General features: G+C 35.5%; 1 protein-coding gene and 1 pseudogene across 8 annotated transcripts in view; both read left to right on the forward strand.

The window, feature by feature from the left end:
- Positions 1–16,640, forward strand: part of NBEA (neurobeachin) — a 683,574-nt gene that overhangs the window by 106,044 nt on the left and 560,890 nt on the right. The gene's annotated exons all lie outside the window — the stretch shown is intronic.
- On the forward strand, positions 1,907–4,850 carry LOC122201640 (annotated as a pseudogene).

Consider the following 16,640-nt stretch of genomic DNA (forward strand, 5'->3'; position numbering starts at 1 on the left):
TCTGAATTCTATATTTAAAAAAACTGACCCTAAATCTCTAGCCCATTCCTGAAGCCATGATGATCATGATAAACTGATAATAGACTGTAAATAAGTCTTCAAGAACAGAGCTGACCTGAGGCACCACACATAGGAGGTGTGACAGTCTGTAATAGTATTGATAGAAGAAATGACCCCACAAAACAAAAACATCAATACTTTTCAAAACAACATAATCTCCGTAGAATAATTTTCACCATGTCCATCATATAAGCCAAAATTACTCATTCTATGAAAAGCCAGGAAAATGTGACTTATTGTCCAGGGAAGGGAAAATCAGGACATGCCAACTCCGAAATAACCCAGGATCATGGAATTATTACATGAGGACTTTTAAGGAGCTATTGTAACTAGTGAAATTAAACAAAATTGCTTGTAATGAACTGAAAAATGGGAATTATCATCCACAAAAAAGTGGAAATTTTAGAATTGAAAAATATATCTGGGGGCGCCTGGTTGGCGCAGTCGGTTAAGCGTCCGACTTCAGCCAGGTCACGATCTCGCGGTCCGTGAGTTCGAGCCCCGCGTCAGACTCTGGGCTGATGGCTCGGAGCCTGGAGCCTGTTTCCGATTCTGTGTCTCCCTCTCTCTCTGCCCCTCCCCCGTTCATGCTCTGTCTCTCTCTGTCCCAAAAATAAATAAAAAACGTTGAAAAAAAAAATTAAAAAAAAAAAAAAAAGAAAAATATATCTGGAATTAAAAATCCACTGTATGGGTTTATTATTAGCAGAATGGATATGGGAGAGAAATAAATAAACTTGCATGTAGATTGACAGAACCATTAGAAAAGAAAGAAGAGATTAAGGGGGAAGGAACAAAACATAAGATGCATGGGGTGGTTTTGAAATCTAATATGCAGAGAAAGTGCCAGAAAAAAAAATATTTGAAGGAATATTTATAAAAAAAAAACTTTGTAAATTTGGTTAAAAACAAAGCAAAACAAAACAATGGACATTTATAGATTAAAGGAACATGTAAACTCCAAGGAAAATAAATTCGAAGAGAACCAGAGTAGGCATATTATATAGTAAAACAAAAGGAAAAAAAAGTTATTGAAAGCAAGTAGAGAAAAGCTAGACATAACTGCACACTTTCCTTCAGCAATCAGGGAAACCGTAGAGCTGAAGCAGAACCTGTCAACCCAGAATTCTTCATCTAGTGAAAATAATCTTTAAGTCAAATAGATGGAAATTAAGACAATTTGTTTGTACCAGATGCACTCTGTACTGAAGAAAAAAACTTGGATCATTAAGAATGAAATAATGAAGAATACGAATGAATGATAAATGTATGGATAAAAGAAAATATCTTTTATTTTCTTTAAAACATATACCACTGATTAAAGCAAAAAATATTACACTGACTTTTTTTGGTTTATAATATGCATACATTTAATATATATGACAGCTCTAATGGAAGGTTCTGGGAGGGGATATAATTGTAAACTTTTCATATTTTACAAAGTGTCTGTGGGATTTAAGAATATTGTCTGAAATTCAGTAGCCAAAATGAAATTAACAAATTCAGTCACTTTTCTTGACATGTAAGTATTTAGTATTTAGTGAAAGGTAATGTATATTCAACATATACTCAGTAGTAAGGAAAAATAAATTAATGCAAGCTAATGAAGACAAGGTGAATGAGATATGAATAAGAAGCATTCACTGAGTCATCCATTCTTTTTAAAAATTATTTGTTATTAAATATTATTTATTGACACTGTTATTCTAGGAGTTCTAGGTGCTAGGGATAAGACAGTGAACAAAACAGACAAAAAAACCCCCTGCCTTTATTGGAGGTAAAGAGGATATACATTATCATGGGAGGAGACAGACAGAAAACAAAACAAAAATACATAGTATGCTTGATGGCGGTAAGTGCTATGGGAAAAATAAAGCATGTAAAAAACAGAGAAAATTCTGGACTACAGTTTTAATAGAGTGATGAAGGAGATTTCACTAAAGACTTCAAGGAGGTGAAGTTGATGCCAGCCAGGTGGATATTTGGGGAAGAGCTTTCAGGCCACATGGGAAAGCAGGTGTAAAGGCCACTTAGGATCTTATTTGAGAGATTACAGAACACTGTGATTGTGTTTCCCTGTGACTCAGAGAGAGTTTAGATAAGGCTGATATCCATAGAAGTAATGGAACTTGGTTGGATTTTTGATAAAGCATACCTAAAATAATACTCTAAGAGGTCAGCTTTTACATATATTTTGGAGGTAAAGCCAGTAGGATTTTCTGTCCCTGTGAATGTGGATTAAAGGTACAAGAGAAGATTCAAAGGCGATCCAATGTATATTAGCCTGAACAACTGAATTGATGGGCTTTTTATTTACTGAGCTAGGGTAGATTTGAAAAGACTAAATTTTGGGGAGTAAGGTCAAGAATTTGGTTTTGGACATGGGAAGTTTGAGATGCCAGTTAGACATCTAATGGAGAAATGTTGTATGCCTGAATTGTGGGGGAGAAGTCTAGATTGGAGATAGAAATTTGGCATTGGTAGGGTATATACAGGATTTAAAGCTATGAGACTGGATTTAGAAATCAATGAAGTGAGTTCAGAGATAAAAGATGAATCAGGAATGAGTCCTTGGAAAAGCCAATGTTTGCAGGTTATGGAGATGAGAAGGACCCAGCAAGGGAAAATTAGGAGGAGAGCAAGAGAGTAAGGAAAAAGCAGCAGGGTATGGTGTCCTGGACAGTTTAAAGGAAGAGGAGGTGAATAATTGTCAGATGATGCTGACAGGTTGAGTAAATTCAGGACTGAGAAATGGCAATTGGATTTAGCAGTATGGAGGTCAGGGGTGATCTTGATTATCACAATTTAAAATTAGTTAAAATGAGAGAAAGAATCTTTCACTTAATGAAGACAGTAGTGTTTTTTCAGAATTGAAAGAGAAGCATTAATTTGTGATTGAAAGTATAGTTTAGTTCTGTGTGTATCATTCTAGTGCATTGCATACCAAGACTTTATCTCTTCCTTTGTAATATTCCATCACTCAGTTTCCATCATTTTTTCCTTTTGAAGAGCTGTTTATATGTAGTTGATTTTTTTCTGGTTTCCTAATTATTTGTTTTTACAGTTTTATACATTTATTTATGTTAAATATATTTGTATGTAAAAATTTTATGGAAAGAAAAACCTCTGAGTACTATATACTTAAGTGCATATGAATAGGGGCATGTAAACTTTCTCTGCAAAATGGTGAAGCTTTATTTTCAAATTGTCATACTTTAAATGATTTTTTATTTTAGTATCTTTGGATGATATGAACATACTCAAAGTATGATAACATTTTTCAAATTAGTTGCAATTCTTTTGGAATTACTTTTAAAGGGTCAGTTTTTAAGTGACACAAAAAAAATAGTTCTCATTACTTAGAACTATGCTATATATTTTTTTTTTTAATTTTTTTAACATTTTATTTATTTTTGAGACAGAGAGAGACAGAGCATGAACGGGGGAGGGGCAGAGAGAGAGGGAGACACAGAATCGGAAGCAGGCTCCAGGCTCTGAGCCATCAGCCCAGAGCCTGACGCGGGGCTCGAACTCACGGACCGCGAGATCGTGACCTAAGCTGAAGTCGGACGCTTAACCGACTGAGCCACCCAGGCGCCCCTAGAACTATGCTATATTTTTAATAAAAGATGGTTTTGTGACACCTGTTAATTCATCAAACATGGCTTCAAGTTGATTTTCTTTTTCCCAAAAATTAGATCCATCCCTCGAGGATGACTGTTTTCCTTCAAAAATGTAATTTAAAATGTTATAGAGTTTGATCAGTACTGGAATTGGAGAGTGGATCCCAGAAAGCCTTGAACAGTTCTGTCCACCTTCCCCCTCACCCCCTCACCAGGGGCCTGGTGCTGCTCCTGGCCCCAGTCACTGCAACCTTGAGTAGTGAGGCCGAGATCCAGCCTTGAAGTAAGCGGCAGCCAGGGTGGCCTCATATTGGCAGTACCTGAAGGGTCAAGTTCATCACAAGGAAGATTTGGAGAACAGTAAATGGTTTAATGTAAGAAGCAGATATGGTTTAATCAACAGGGATGACAGCAGGGAATATATATTTGTATACCAGACTGCCATAAAGAAGAATAACCCCAGGAAACACCTTTGCAGTGTGGAAGATGGAGAGGCTGTTGAGTTTGATATTGTTGAAAGGACAAAAATGGGTGCAGAGGTAGCATATGTTACAGGCCCTGGTAGAGTTCCAGTGCAAGGCAGTTCCAGTTCCAGTGAAGTTCCAGTGAAGCAGACTAACCTGCTAAATTATAGACGCGATCCACATTGCAGGGGTTATCCACACAATTACCAGTAGGATTTCCAGAATAGCGAGAATGGGGAAAAGAATGTGGGATCCAGGAGGGCCCCGAAAGGCCAGGCCCTCCTGCAAGTCACCGTGTCCACTTTATTTACTACATGTGGAGACGCCATGGGTGTTGAACACAGTATTCCAACTTCCCTGTGTGGGGAGAAGTGATGGAAGGTGCTGACAACAAGGGTTCAGGAGAGCAAGGTAGACCAGTGAGACAGAATATGCATTGGGGTTATAAATGACCATTCCACAGGAACCTTCCTTGCCAAAGGCAACCTAAAGAGGATGGCAGTGAAGGAGATAAGGAAAATCAAGGAGGTGAGACCCAGGGTCAGTAGCCACCCCCGCATCTGTACTATTGCAACCTCAATTACCACAACACAGACAGAAGCCCAGAAAACCCTAAACCACAAGATGGCAAAGAGACAAAGCAGCCAACCCACCAGTGGAGAATTAGTCCTCTACCAAGGCTGTGCAGGGTAGGGCAGAGTAAATGTAGTCTTACCATCTCTGCCGTCATCCCATCATCTGGTTTAGTTAGCCAACAAGGGGAAATGAATATGAAGTTTCAACAGTAAGAGATAACAGGAGGTTGGAGCTGAAGATCTCAAATGCTTGCGTTTTGTCCATTTACCAGATAGCTAAAGCTCTTTGCATTATCTCTGCAGACTGGAGTTTCTGATACATTTACCTAAAGATCTCTCTCTCTCTCTCTCTCTCTCTCTCTCTCTCTCTCAAGACTGATTTTCCTCAGTACACTTAAAAAGGTTTTTTAATTGTTTCATATCTGGAAAAGTTGAGATTTTTAACAACCTCATTTTTAATTTCTAATAAATGTTTACTATTTGATTTTTTTCCAAAAAGTCAACAGACTGCAAGCGCCACTTAATAAAGGTCTTTAAAAATGCTGTAGATTTTGAAAATGTTTTTTATTTTTTTATTATTTTTTTAACTTTTATTTATTTTGAGACAGAGAGAGACAGAGCATGAATGGGGGAGGGTCAGAGAGAGAGGGAGACTCAGAATCGGAAGCAGGCTCCAGGCTCTGAGCTGTCAGCACAGAGCCCGACGGTGGGGCTTGAACTCCTGGAGTGTGAGATCATGACCTGAGCCGAAGTCGGACGCTTAACCGACTGAGCCACCCAGGTGCCCCTGAAAATGTTTTTTAAAAATCTTATATATATAAGAAGTGTTTTGAGTAATAGAATGTATGTGTAAGTAGTTTTAAGGTGAATCTTTTGGAAAATACACCGCTTGTGATCATATTTGTTTAGCTATATTTGCTTTAAAATATCAGGTGTATTATTTAAAGATATACTATATTTATCATAATAGAATTTCAATGAGTGGTGAGACAAGTGTTCTATTTTTCCAAAGTTCTGCCCCACCCCTCAAATATAATGCTTTCAGCAAGACATTTTATTATCCACGTTCAGATAATTTTTACTCTCTGGTCTTAAAAATTCCTACAAGGTTTTTACCCAGTTAATGAACATTTTGTATATGCTAACAAGTTTTTCCTCCACCAACTCAGTCAAATAATGCTTCCTAAGGGTCATTGAGGGAAAATGGATAACTTAATGCCATTTCCTCATTATTTGGAGATCTTTGATTAGGTTTTTAAAATTTCATTGTAAACTCATGGATTTAAATGTATTTGAAGTGTTTCAATCTATAGCAGTTATTCTCCTTTTTGAAATTCAAATTGTCCCACCTTTGAGTGATGAGTTCTAGTTGGTCCTTTAGTCTTTTGACCTGACTCTGTAGTCTTTAATAGCTTCCTTGCTATTTCCCATGACAGTGCTTCAGACTCATCTCGAACATTTTGTTGCTTAAGTCCTGGAATCAGCCATTATTCCAAGAATCCTTAATTTCTACTAGTGGGAAATTAATGGCTTGTTGTGTTTTAACTTGATCTTCCCTAAATTAAATCTACATCTCCTTCTTCTTTATTGACAATACTAGTTGTCATGTGCACAGAGGACAGTCCATAATTACACATACAGTAGTCTCTGAACAACACTACTGATACTACTCTAATGACGTTATTACTGAAAACCGTTATTTTTTTTTGTATATGCTCTCTTCATTTTCATTGCCATTTTGTATATCGTTTCAGATGTGTTATGTGCTGAACTGTGTTTCCCCCAAATTTATATGTTGGAGTCTTAACTCCCAGTAGCTCAGAATGTGACTATATTTGGAGATAGGGCCTTTAAAGAGGTAACTAAGCTTGAGTGAGGCTGTTAGGGTGGGCCTTGATCTAATATGAATGGTGTCCTTGTAAGAAGACAGTAAGATACACACATGCACAGAGGGAAAACCATATGAAGATACAAGGAGGAGACGTGGTCATCTACAAGAGTAGGAGAGAAGTTTCAGAAGGAACCAACTATGCTGACACTTTGATTTTTAGGCTTTTAACCTCCAGAATTGTGAGAAAATAAATTTCTATTGTTTAAACTACCCAGACTTTGGTACTTTGCTGTGGCAGCCCTAGCTGACTAATACATGGTACGATCTACATTGTGAGTATACATAGTTATTATATACTATTCTCAATTTTTAAAATTCTTACTTAGTTGTAATCTTGTAAGTACTTACATATTTTAGTTTCATCCCATTCCTTGTATTGATGTATTTTGGGTATCTGAAGCTCATTGTTTAGTGTATTTCTCTAGAAGGGAATCGTGGGAGTAATACTTCTTGAGGACTGCGTTTCATTGTTAGTTTGTTAGGGGTTTTTACACCTGATAGGCATTTGCCTGGTTATAAAATCCTTGACTATCCTTTCTTTGAACATATTAAATATGTTGCTAATTTTCTTCTGGCTTTAAATATTTTGTTCAAAGTCTGATGGCAGTCTGATATCCTTTCTGTTATCAAGCACTTGTTCTTTTTTGCCTATATGTTCAAAGGATTTCTTTTGTATCTAGTAATTTTGGTAGAAATGTCTTGGTCATTTGGAGTTGATTTCTCAGATGAATGGTGTGCACTCTCGGTATGCAGTTTTGCATCTTTTTGTATTTCAAGAAATTTTTCATATACTGTTGAGTGTTCTGTTTTCTTGCTTTGGTTTTCTTTTTCGGTGACTTGAGTATACATGTTTGATTTACTTTGCGTATCTTTATATTTGTCACTGTGTGTGTGTGTGTGTGTGTGTGTGTGTGTGTGTGTGTATTCAAGTTAGTTTTTGGGTTTCTTTTTGTTTGAAGGACTTCTTTTGTTATTTCTTGTAGGGTGGGTCAGATAGCAACAAATTGTCTCAGTTTTTATGTTTTTTGAATGTATTTCATTTTGTTTTCAGATGGCTTTCCTGGATATAAATTCTTGGTTGAAAGATTTTCTTTGAGCACTTTGAATATTGTATTAAACCATGTTCTGGCCTCCATTTATTTATGTATTATTATTATTTTTTTTAAGTGTTTATTTTTGAGAGAGAGTGGATGAGGTACAGAGAGAGAAGGGGACAGAAGATCCTATGTGGGTTCTGTGCTGACAGCAGACAACTCCATGTGGGGTTCAAACTCACGAAGTGCGAGATCATGACCTGAGCCAAAGTTAGACGCTTAACCGACTGAGCTGTCCAGGTGCCCCATGGCCTCCCATTTTTTTAGATGAGAAATCAACTCTTGAACTTATTGGTGTTCTTTTTAGGTGAAGAGTCATTTTTCTCATGCTGCTTTAAGATTGTCTCCGTGTCTTTGGTTTTCAGCATTTGTACTATGATTTTTCTGTCTGTATATTTCTTTGCTTTCATTTTTCTTTGAGTTCATGGGCTGAATATGTAAATTGGTGTTTTCCAAAAATTTGGGAAGTTCTCAGCCATCAAATTTTTAAATATTTTTCTCTTTTTCTTCTCTACTTCAGCCATCCCATTCTGCATATGTTGGTACATGTTTCCCATATTTCTCTGAGGCTCCATTTTCTTCACTCATTTTTCTCTCTGGTTTTTGGATTACATAATCTTTATTATTTTCATGTTTGCTAATTCTGTCCTCTGCTTTGTTCAAATCTTTTGTTGACCTCTAGAAAAGTTTTCAGGTCAGTTACACTTTTCAACTCCAGAATTTCCATTTGGATTGTTTTTATAGTATTTCTGTCTTAATTGATGTTATCTATTTAATATGACATTATCATAATACCTGCATTTACTTCTCTAATTATTATTTTCTTTTAGTTCTTTGAACATATTTTTAATGGCTACATTGGAGACTTTTCCTGTTAAAGCTAACATGTGTGTGCTCTCACTGGCAGTTTCTATTGCCTGCGTATTTTCCATATGTATGGGTTGTATTTTCCTGTTTCATTCCATCTCTCAATGTCTGGTTGGAAAATGTCCATAACCCTCTTTTTTCATTTTAAAAAATATAACATCTTTATTGAAATGTAATTTCTATACTGTACAATTCACTCATTTTAAGTTTACAAGCAAATTATTTTAAGCAACTTACAGAGTTGTATTGACATCCCTGCCGTCCAAGTTTAGAACATTTCTATCACCGTGCATGCCTACTGGCAGTCACTCCTCATTCTCATCCCCATGCTACTCATACCATTTTATGTAACAATTCTGCTTCTGGAAATCCTTCAAAAAATAATTTACTAAATACTGATATATATATGCACAAGCATGCTTATTATACTTTCATATATAATTTTGAAGTGTTGGAAGTGATGTAAATAACCCAAATGGAGTAAGTATAATAAAATTATTAAGTCACTTAAGTTGTATCATAATTAAAAAAAAAACTAAAAATGTTGTATTTAGTTAATTATAATGTGAGGTAGTTTTGCTCCTACAAGCCAAAGCAGGGAATTATGATATTTGCATCATGGACTGAAAAAAATTAAGGATATTTTTTTTTCAAATAAGAATAGGTTGTTTTAGACTTCTTATATGATATTTCCCAAAAAGATTTTATAACTTCTAGAGAATATATTAAACATTGTTTATTTCATTGGAAGCAATATAAACAAAATGAAAGTTAAGGTATTTTTTCCAGACAGAAGAATGCACATACATTTCAGAATTGTTAAAATGCCAACATGCCAAAGCTAATTACTATTTAGTAACCCATTTTTCAGTATTTTATTTCAATCATTATTTTTAGAAAGCAGGTATTCTGAGTTCTTAAGCACGATAGGATTATAAAAAAAGATAAGAGTTAATAAGCTATTTCAGCATTATTTTTAAAGGATAGTAACCAGGAGCCAGAGTGATATCTTTAGTGTTTTCTAGGACTTTTCACTTAAATCACTGAGGATTATAAGAATGAATTATATTAGTAATTATTAGTACAAGACTTTCAGCTCAAAAAAGAATTTACTGGTTATAAGTGCAGTTTGTGGCGAAGAACATTGGTGATTTCATATTCATACTTAATGCTTGTTGTGTTTCTCAAAGCAACCAACTCTTTCATACATGTAGCAAGTAAAGGAAAAGGGCACAAAGTCAAATAAAGATATTTAAATAGACAAAAACTGGAAAGTGGTAGGTTTTAGCAATAGTAGATAACAAAAGTTTAATGACCGAATTGAATCCATAAAGAAACGCAGAATCAAAGAAGAAATAGGATAGTATATTTGTAATCTTAAAAGTATTATCTTAATATAAAGGGTATGCATATTCTCAAAAAAAGAATAATAAAATAAAAATTAAAATGCCAAAATATTAAATAAAGAGGAATGGATAATTTTATTCTAAATTCTGAATTTTCCCTGGATAAAGAAAAGTCATTTAAAAAGTAACTTTAGTGGTGCTTGGGTGGCTCAGTCGGTTAAGTGTCTGATTCTTGATTTCTGCTCAGGTCATGATCTCATGGTTGGTGGGATTGAGCCCCACAGTGGTCTCTGTGCTGACAGCCTGGAGCCTGCTTGGGATTCATTCTCTGTCCCTCTGCCCCTCCTTCCCCTACCCCTCAAAATAAATAAATAAACATTAAAAAATAGAAGTAGCTTTGAAATGACTAGAGGGAAAACAATTCTATTTGGATGAATTTCCTCATACAACTTTAAAATTCAGAGAACATTTGTTAAGCCATTTCTATACATGGAGCACTATTATAGGCATTATGGAACATGAAAAGCTCTCAATTACCTTTAAGTAACTTATAACCAAGTAAGGGAGAAAGACCTACAAAAAAGCTAAAAAGTGAAGTTGATTGAATTTATAATCCTGATACAATCTGAAAACAGTAAGTCCAGTGGGATCATGGAAAAGGATTCTGATTGTAGGAACTGAGAAATGCTTCATAGAGGACGTAGCTTGAAAACTGATTCAGTCAGGCTCACGAAACTTTTAAGATTTTTTGAAATTCATTAGGAATAAGTGAGTTTTATTTATTTTAGTAGGGAATAATCTGCTTCTCTCGATTACCTCTCATAAATTCATCCAACTGAAAATGCTGGTTTTGTTGTTGTTGTTGTTGTTGTTGTTCCTTTTTGGATCCATTGGTACTCTTTAACTGATTTTTTTTCCCCATGGAGATGAGGAGGAGAATTGGCAAAACGATCTTCTAAAACCTATCCAATTACACAGTTTCTTAATTAATTAAATTTTTATTTGACTATAGGTGGCACAATGTTACATACGTTTTAGATGTACAACATAGTGAGTTGACAAGTTTATACATTATGCTACATTCAGTGCAAGTGTAACTACCATTCATCATGACACATCACTATCACAGTATCATTGACTATGTTATTAATGCCGTGCCTTTTTTTCCTGTGACTTATTTATTCTATAACTGGAAACTTGTATCTTCCAGTCCCTCTAGTTATTTTGCCCATTCCTCCACCCTCCACCCTCCACCCTCCACCCTGTTCCCCTCTAGCAATCATCAGCTTCCATATCTTGGCTATTGTAAATAATGCTGCAATAAACATAGTGGTGCATCTATCATTCTGAATTAGTGTTTTCATTTTCTTTTTTTAAATGTTTATTTTTGAGAGAGAGAGAGAAAGAGAGAGAGAGAGAGAGAGAGAGAGAGAGAGAAAGAGAGAATGCGCAGGGGAGGGGCAAAGGATGCCAAGCGGGCTCTGTGCTGACAGCAGAGAGCCTGATGTGCGGCTTGAACTGATGCACCGTGCTATCATGACCTGAACTGAAGTCAGGTGCTCAACCATCTGAGCCACCCAGGCATCCCAGTAATTTCACTGTCTTTGGGTAAATACCTAGTAGTGGAATTATTGGATTACAGTATTTCTATTTTTGGTATTTGAGGACCCTCCATGCTGTTTTCCACAGTGGCTGAAAATCAACTCAAAATGGTGTAAAGACCTAAACATGAGACCTGAAAACCATAAAAATCCTTAAAGAGAACATAGGCAATAGTTTCTCTCACATTGGCCTTAGCAGCATTTTTCTAGATATGTTTCCTAAGGCAAGGGAAACAAAAGCAAAAATAAACTATTAGGACTATATCAAAATAGAAAGCTTTTGCACGTGAAGGAAACCACCAACAAAATGAAAAGGCAGCCTAATGAATGAGTGAAGATATTGACAAATGATATATCTGATAAGAGGTTAATATCCAAAATATATAAAGAATTCACTCAATGCAACTCCCAAAAAACAAACAATCGAGTTAAAAAATGGAAAGAGGACCTGAATAGACATTTTCTCAAAGAAGACTATACACATAGCCGACAGACACATGAAAAGATGCTTAACATCACTAATCATCAGGGAAATGCAAATCAAAACCACAATGTGATACCTTTGTACACTTTTAGTCAGAATGGCTAAAATAAAAAAGAAATAAGTGCTGGCTTAATTAATTAATTTCAGAAAACATCCAACCTGATTTTATCCATTTTTGGAGTAACTGGTAGTGAATGTGCCCTACTGTTGTAAATAACTATAAAAATGGGCAAACTATGCAAACTATCTGTTTCTTTGACACTTGTCAATGCACATAGCACAGTCCTGACATCCTTGCAGGTAGAAATATAATTAAGATGAGCTGGATATTCATCCTTTGTATCTGGCTGGGGCCAACATTTTTATTGAGGCACTAGGAGGTGGAGGTAAGCCGAGCTGAGGAGGCTGAGATCAGAATTAAGGGCAGCTCAAACAGCTAGAATATGTGGAACAGGGTGCAGAAAAGGACAAAGCTGTTGGGGTAGAGGCAGAAGTCTGTGAGGGTTCCCTGTTCATCTTTGCTCAGGGTAGAGTTGTACATTTATGGGGTGAAGCTCCACAAGCCCTAGCAGAAAGTAGGTGTTAACTAATAGCAGAAGAGGCGGAGTAGAGGTCACACAGTTGTCTGAGTCTACGGAGTGTCAGCCCAGTTAGAGGTTTATCTCCAGATCCTCAGCTGCTCAGTAATTGTCGTACAAACGAATGACAGTAGTGGTATAGAAATTTTGGAGTTTTATTCTACTAGATTATAATTACTCACACAGATGTCCAATCAAATCATGTCTGCAAAGTGTATCTTTTATGATTATGTAATATTGATTGCTTTTGCAGTTTAACTTTTAAAATTACCAGCCTATCAAGATCTATTCTTCCATGCAACTGCATGCATGTTGAAAACTTTTTACTCATATTAGAAAAATGAGTTACATGAAATTGCTTAATATTGGGAAATGATTGATTAATTTCATATAAGTAGTTTCTTAGTATCATTGTGTTAAAAATTTCTCCTGGATAGTGGTGGGTACCAGTGTTTCTCTAATTTAATATTTGAAATATGGTGGTTATTATAGTGCTGATACTTGGCATTTCTGCTAATTTTATATATGCCGTTATCATAATTTTTAAAGATTTGATTGGACAAATAATTATGCACTGTGTGAAACAACTGACTGCACTTCATGCAGTGAAATTTTCTGTGCTGATCTACTTGTTGGCATGTTTGTGACTATAGTCTATAAAGACTATAGACTAGTCTATATAGTCTATATAGTCTATAAAGACTATAGACTAGTCTATATAGACTATAGTCTTGTGACTATAGTCTATAAAGACTATAGTCTTTATAATCTTGCTTGTTAAGGGTTGGTAATAATGATTTCAGGGCATGCCATTGAGTAAATTTCATCAGTGTACTACGTATTTATTGTATTCAAGGAATTGTTCTAAGCTTTAGAGTATTAAAAATGATCAAACTTATACTCTCTTTATGAGAATAATTATATTCCTAAATGTTTATAATTAAAAGTTGATATGTGTACCAGAAAGGAAATATAATGTAAATGCTGTTAAAGTTTTGTGAAAGGATGATTAATTTCAGCTACAAAGACTTTAGGAATTCTTCATAGGAAAAAGTTTTTTAGGGTTCTTGAAAAATACATAAGTTTCAGATGGTGAGCAGGACATGATAGAATGTGAGAAAGAGGGCATGATTAAAGGGAAAGAATCAAGGGAGTATAGGGTGTGTTTATGGATTAATCCATAAACAGACATGGCTTCATGGTAGAATACAGAGTAGGCTGAGTGGTTTATGGTGGGATGTGAGGATGATTATGATTGGTTGAAACCAAGTTATTGAAGACTTGGAATATCAAAATAATGAATTTTGTTTTTCCAGTCATTTGGAATTATAAAAAAAATTGTGGTAAGAGAATGGATTGATTCTATATATATATTTTCCTAGAGAAGTTTGGAAATGTAGATTATTAGAGTTTGAAGTAATTTTACTTCATATTATTATTAATATGCATTATTCATATTATTTTTAATTTTTGTTTTTGAAAACTTTTAAAAATGTTTTATTTATTTTTGAGAGAGAGAAAGAGAGATAGAGTGTGACCAGGGGAGGGCAGAGACACACACAGAATCCGAAGCAGTTTCCAGGCTCTGAGCTGTCAGCACAGTACCTGTTGGGGGGCTCAAACCCATGAACTGTGAGATGATGACCTGAGCTGAAGTTGGACGCTCAACTGACTGAGCCACCCAGGCGCCCTAGATTATTCATTTTGAAGGGAAACTTCTCCAATGTATAGGTGGCAACATTCTCTTAAGTTACACAGTAGGAAACATAATTCATGGAATGTTGTGTCATTACCTATTAATATCAGTAATATTAGTCACATAGCGATACTGGAGAGAGCAGTAGGTATTGCCATATATATGTTATTCTTACATAATTCAATGGAAATGGCTATATTCTTAACTTGGTGAAGTTTTCAGAAACTTCTATAGAAAATAGAAAGTTTTGCTATAGAAAATAGCAAGTCCCTGCTCTTGTAGCTATTAGATAAACTTAATTTGGTTGAGTTTAGCAGTGTTCTGGAACATTTTCCCATGTTTATGTTAAGTAATTCCAGTTTGGGTGATTAGGTTCTATTCAATGAGGTTTTGCCTCATTAGCAACTATGTTACAGATATCTGGATGTTCACTACTATATGTCATTACATAAAATTTATGGTATATATTTTGTGAGTGACATTTATGGAAAAATATCTTACAGAAAAATACTTGTATAATACTAAGTAGGAAAAGATGCGGTAAAGATAGCAGCTGCCATTTTGTGTTGCTTTTAAAGATCCAGGTATTGTTCAAAGTTCTCTATTTACTATTTTGTCTGTAAGGTGTGTAATAAGAGATGAGAGGTAAATAACTTGGGGATGTATACACACCTAGTGTGTGATAGGGTTGGGATTCAGACTTAAGTGGAACTAATTTTGAGCCCAATGTTTTTAGCTATTTATTTATTGCACTGTACAAAACTGAGAAGACAGTATCTTACTTTTTTAATTTCAAAGCTTTTCCCCAAGTTTTATTGAGATATAATTGACATATAACATTACATTCGTTTAAAGCATACAATATAATGATCTGATACATGTGTATATGGTGAAATGACTACCATCGTAAGGTTAGCTGACCCATCCATCACCTCACATGGTTATAATTTTTTGTGTGTACTGAGGACTTTTAAATCTGCTCTCTTAGCAACTTCCAAATATACAATACAGTATTGTTAGCTGTGATCAACATTCTTTATATTGTTCTTCAGAATTTATTCATCTTGTAAGTAGAAGTTTATACTCTTTGACCTTCTTTGCCCATTTTATTTATCTCTTCTCTCCACCTCTGGCCATTCTTTGTGAATTCTTTCTGTTTGTTGGCTTGCTTGCTTTAGATTCCACATATAAGTAAGGTTGTATAGTTGTTTTTCTCTGATTTATTTCACTTAGCATAATGTCCTCAAGGTCCATTCATGTCATTGCAAATGGCAAGATTTCATTCGTTTTTACGGCTGAATAACATCCCCTTGTATACGTACATGTACAACATTTTCCTTATGCAGTTACTCATCTATGGACACTGAAGTTGCTTCCATGTCTTGGCTATCGTAAACAATGCAGTGAACATGGGAGTGCAGATATCTTTACGAGTTAGTGTTTCCATTTTTTTTTTTTGGATGAATATCTAGAAGTAGAATTGCTAGATCATATAGTAATTCTAGTTTTAAGTTTTTGAGAACACATCATACTCTTTTCTACAGTTGCTGCACCAGTTTACATTCCCACCAGCAGTGCAAAAGGATTTTCTTTACTCCACCTCCTTGGCAACACTTGTTATGTCTTGTTTTTTCAGTAATAGCCATTCCAACAGGTGTGAAGTGACAGCTTATTGTGGTTTTGATTTGCATTTCACTAATTAGTGAAATGTGTCTGTTACCACCCTTATGTCTTTTTTGGAAAAATGTCTATTCAAGTCCTCTGCCCATTTTTAAATTAGACTGGTTTCTTGGTGGTTTTTAAATTAGAGCTGTATGAGTTCTATATATGTATTTTATATTAGCCCCTTATCAGGAAATTAATTTGCAAATATTTTCTCCTGTTTGGTAGCTTGCCTTTTCATTTTGTTGGTGGTTGCCTTCACTGTGTGGAAGTTTTTAGTTTGATATAGTCCCACTGGTTTATTTTTGCTTTTGTTGCCTTTGTTTGTGTCAAATCCCCCAAACCCTTAATACAATGTAGCTCCACTAGCTGGAACTTACGTTGCTCTTCCTCCAGTTCCTGTCTACACATTGCTTTTCTTTAAAAAAAAAATTTTTTTTAAATATTTATTTCTGAGAGACAGAGCATGAGTGGGGGAGGGGCAGAGACAGAGGGAGACACAGAATCCCAAGCAGGCTCCAGGCTCAGAGCTGTCAGCATAGAGCCCGATGCGGGGCTCAAACTCACAAACCATGAGATCATGACCTGAGCCAAAGTCGGTACCTCAACCAACTGAGCCACCCAGGTGCCCCACACACTACTTTTCTTGGTATAACATCATCAACATAAGGAGGTAGCACTACTCTACCTGATTAAACT

The sequence above is a fragment of the Panthera leo genome, chromosome A1 (assembly GCF_018350215.1).
Source record: "Panthera leo isolate Ple1 chromosome A1, P.leo_Ple1_pat1.1, whole genome shotgun sequence".
NCBI lineage: Eukaryota > Metazoa > Chordata > Mammalia > Carnivora > Felidae > Panthera > Panthera leo.